The sequence below is a fragment of the Bos taurus genome, chromosome 13 (genome assembly GCF_002263795.3).
Source record: "Bos taurus isolate L1 Dominette 01449 registration number 42190680 breed Hereford chromosome 13, ARS-UCD2.0, whole genome shotgun sequence".
NCBI lineage: Eukaryota > Metazoa > Chordata > Mammalia > Artiodactyla > Bovidae > Bos > Bos taurus.
In genome coordinates, this window is record NC_037340.1 from 26,374,814 (window position 1) to 26,379,373 (window position 4,560).

At 38.7% G+C, this 4,560-nt stretch overlaps 1 non-coding gene across 1 annotated transcript; it reads left to right on the top strand.

The window, feature by feature from the left end:
* Positions 1-2,961: 2,961 nt before the first annotated feature.
* Positions 2,962-3,034, top strand: TRNAC-GCA (transfer RNA cysteine (anticodon GCA)). The gene has a single exon. It is a non-coding gene; the product is annotated as a tRNA-Cys (tRNA).
* The last annotated feature ends 1,526 nt before the right edge of the window (positions 3,035-4,560 follow it).

Consider the following 4,560-nt stretch of genomic DNA (forward strand, 5'->3'; position numbering starts at 1 on the left):
CCATTCTTGGACAGCAAGGAGGTCAAACCAGTCAATCTTAAGGGAGATCAACCCTGAATATTCACTGGAAGGACTGATGCTGAAGCTGAAGCTCCAGTATTTTGGCCATCTGATGCAAACAGACAACTCATTGAAAAAGTCCCTGATGCTGGGAAAGATCAAGGGCAGAAGGAAAAGATGGTGTCAGAGGATGAGATGGCTGAACAGCATCACTGATGCAATGGACAAGAATTTGGGCAAACTCTGGGAGATGGTGAGGGACAGGGAAGCCTGGTGTGCTTCAGTCCCTGGGATCACAAAGATTTAGATGCGACTGGGCAGCTGAATAACAGCAATATTCTGTTGCCTGGATGTATTACAGTTTGTTTATCCTTTCACCTAATGAAGAGCATCTTCACTGCTTCCAAATTTTGGCAGTTGTGAACAAGATTGCTATAAACATTTGTTTGCAGGATTTTGTGTGGATGTAAGTCTTCAAATCCTGTGGGGAAATACTAAAACCCACGATGGTTGGATTCTATAAGAGAATGTTCAGTTTTGTAAGAAAACACAAAACTGTCTTCCAAAGTGACTGCACCGTTTTGCACTGCCAGCATCAATGAATGAGCGTTCCTGTTGCTCCATATCTTCGCCAGCTTTTGGTATTGTCAGTGTTTTGGATTTTGGCCACCCTAAATGTGTGTTTTGGTATCTCATTGTTTTAATTTGCATTTCCTCAATGACATATGATTTGAGGCATCTTTTCATATGCTCATTTGCCATCTGTGTATCTTCTTTCATGAGACATCTGTTAAGACTTTTAGTCCATTTTTTAATTAGGTTGTTTTCTTGTTGTTGTCTTGAGAGTTCTTTGTATATTTTGGATAACAGTACTTTATCAGATGTATCTTTTGCAAGTCAGTGTGTGACTTGTCTTCTCATCCTCTTGATGTTACCTTTACAAGAGCAGAAGTTTTGAATGTTAATGAAATCTAGCTTATCAATTATTTCTTTCATGGATTGTATTTTTGGTAGTGTATCTAAAAGGTCATTGTCATACCCAAGGTCATCTACATTTTCTCCTATGGTATCTTTTTTGAATTGTATATTTTGAATTTTACATTTAGGTCTGTGATCTATTTTGGTATAAACTCAATAAACATTAGGGTGTAAGCTCAATAAACATTCTTATATATAATAATTCTTCTATATAGTTTATGCTTATATCTGCCTTAAAAATATTCCTAGATTTTTTTGAGATATGGTTGATTTACTACCTGGCTGTGTCTTAGCTTTTACAACCTAGATGTGTCTGACCTCTCATGCCAGGCTGTAAAAATCCCATTTTTGGGATTTCATACCTGTGAAAAGACTTTCAGCTGGAAAAATCATTACCCTTCTATAAGATATTACTTTAAATATATGGATCAGGATTTTGGGGACACAAGTCTTGCTGGAAAATGGTAACTTGTAAAGATTTTTTTTTTCTTTTTTTAGAATTAATTCTAAGAGATGTTTTATAATGCATAAAGTGAAAGTGACCTGTCAGAGTGGATAAAGATGCCTTGTACAGAAAGATGACATGTTTAGAGAACATGTTATTTATTGCAATTGGCACCCAATCTCATTTGCTATGGTCAGTGGGGACATTCCATGAGTAGATACATAAATGAAACCAATGAAATGAGACATTTCTCACTGAAAAACAGTGTGTGGTAGTGGAATGAGGGTGTCCTGGAGCCAGAAGACCAGAGTTCTTGTGTTGATTGCTGTTAAATTGTTGTGTGATCTTGTACAAATCTCTTCACCTTTCCAGGGACCTATTTCTTCATCTGTGAAAGATGGTGATTGGGTAAGACAGTCTGTGAAGTCCTAGAGTCTATAGTTTATACCTATTTAGCATCATTAGCTTTTGAGATACCTAGATTTAATGAAACCAGGAAGGGAAGACAACCTGATCTTTGATGATCTGATGATGTACTTGGGGTTTATTTTCATCTCTCACTTTCTTTCTCTAGTTGACTTACCTTGTGTAAGCAAAAACACTCTGTGGTGCCTTCTTGGACAGCGTCATGAAATCAAAACCTGATGAATTAGGATAAGCAAGTAGAAGATGAATGAATATTTTGTTTTTGCATAATTCAAATTGATTTTTTGAACCACCTCCTGGTTCTGCAACATGTAGATCATACAAAAGAGAGGACTTTAGTTTTCTGGTGCCACAGATTTCAATTTTTCAGATGTAATGAAGCATTATCATTCTGTGATATACATTCATTCCTTATTTCTTTATTTACATCTCTAAATAACATCAACTTCTGATAAAGTTTCAAGGATCCAAGAAGCAAACTTCCCAACCAGCTCCACACAAGTTGCCAAAGTATTGGCTGTTCTTGCCTGCACTCTGCTCCTGTCTGATGTAGAGAATTTCCTTCTGTGAGCTCCATGGGGAGGAGCTCTTAGGACATTTCTCTGCTGCCCCTGAAGAGGATCCTCTACCTAGACACTATTTTAATTCCCTTAAACATGTTGCCAGCCAGTGTGTCTGACTCTATGCGACCCTATGTACTATAGTGCTCACCAAGCTCCTCTGTGCATGGAATTTTTCAGGCAAGAATATGGGAGTGGGTTGCCTTTAAACATAATACCCACTTATATGAAATTAATATTGCCATTTCTCCTGAACTGTCTTCCACTTTTTTCTTTTTACTTATTTACTATGCTTATCAAGACACTTTATTTCACTCTATTTTTATTGCCTTATCTTGTTGTTACTTATTTAGACTAAGTTACAGGGCCTCCCTTGTGGCTCAGCTGGTAAAGAATCCACCTGCAATGCGGGAGATCTGGGTTTGATCCCTGGGTTGGGAAGATCCCCTGGAGAAGGGAAAGGCTACCCACTCCAGTATTCTGGCCTGGAGAATTAGTCCATGGTGTCGCAAAGAGTTGGACATGACTGAGCAAATTTCACTTTCTTTGGCTTCCCTGGTGGCTCAGACGGTAAAAGCGTCTGTCTGCAATGCAGGAGACCCAGGTTCGATCCCTGGGTTGGGAAGATCCCCTGGAGAAGGAAATGGCAGCCCACTCCAGTATTCTTGCCTGGAAAATCCCATGGATGGAGGAGCCTGGTGGGCTACTGTCCATGGGGTCGCAAAGAGTCAGACACGACTGAGCGACTTCACTTCACTTCACACTCAAAAGCAAGGAAGACATCATTGTCCACTAGTCACTCCTCCTTGTAAGACGACAATACCCTGTGAGTCTGAGTCTCATGTAGTCTTTCCACTCTTATTTTTATTTTGTTTTCTTGTTTTCACCAAAAACTTTGCTGAACTACGTATTCACCATTTTGTTCCACTATCTTCTGCCATTTTTCAATCTACTTCATAATTCTGTCTTCCCCAAACTTTTTATCTTTCTGAATGAACAAAGCACTCTTCCAAGTGTCTTTTACAGTCTTCCAGGGGTTGAAATTTTTTTCCATTAAGAGAATTTTGAAAAGACTCAAATAAATGGACATCCAAAGGTGCAATGTCTGGTGAATATGATAGATGACTCAGAACTTCCCAGTCAAGCTGTGACCGTTTTTGCTTGGTCATCTAAGAAACATGTGCTCTTGCATTATCTTGGTGAAAGATTATGCATTTATGTTCGATGATTCGGGCCGCTTTTCATCAAGAGCTGCTTTCAGTTGGTCTAATTGGGAGCAGTACTTGTTGGAGTTAATCGTTTGGTTAAAGAGTAATTCATATTCTGAATATCTGGAAGATTCGTGTCATAAGAAAATCTCCCCTTACTCATTAACCTGTGTATTTTTGCTCTGCTATATGTCATCATTCCAAGTTCCATGATCCATCTTAATTATTATTATGATTAGACATCTCTTCCTTTCCTATTTTGGTTATTCCCATTCTCTGTTCAGGTCACCTGCTCCCTTCACTCCCTAAATGTACTTCCTTTCTTCTAATGTTCCTGAAGCCTGCTGCTTTAACTGACAATTCCTAGGCAAGAAAGGGAGGCGTGAACTGGAGATTGGGTGACTGGCCTGATGCAAGAGGAGTCGCAAACCTCAGCGCTTATGCTGTTTTCACAGTTTCATTTTAGTCAACTGCTCATATAGAATGCTTTGTCTTATGACAGATTTGTTGTTTTGTAATGTTCTATTCGTGGTTATGTGTATGCACTCCTAATGTTGTAGTTTGAAGGAAACCATTTCTGATTCTGTGGGGCTGTGCACTTAATATCTGCATAATAAGGGATGATTACATTTGCCTGTGAGAGAATATGGATTAACAATCAACATCAATGGCATGAAAGGCCAGCAGCTGGGTGTGAATGGGATGTTTTCAGCACCACTGTCATTTATGATACAATGGATAAAAACAATTGGATTAATGAATCAAGCAGGCATTCTATTTGCATGGCTCACATTAAAGAGTAGTAAGCCCGTTTATAGAACGCGCTTACTTGACAGCCATCTGTTTATCCTTTGATGCATCTCATCTTAAAGGAAGATTTATACTAATGAAACAGTTTAAACTATCCATAAAAGTTACACTAGTATATCCCTATAAGCTCTGC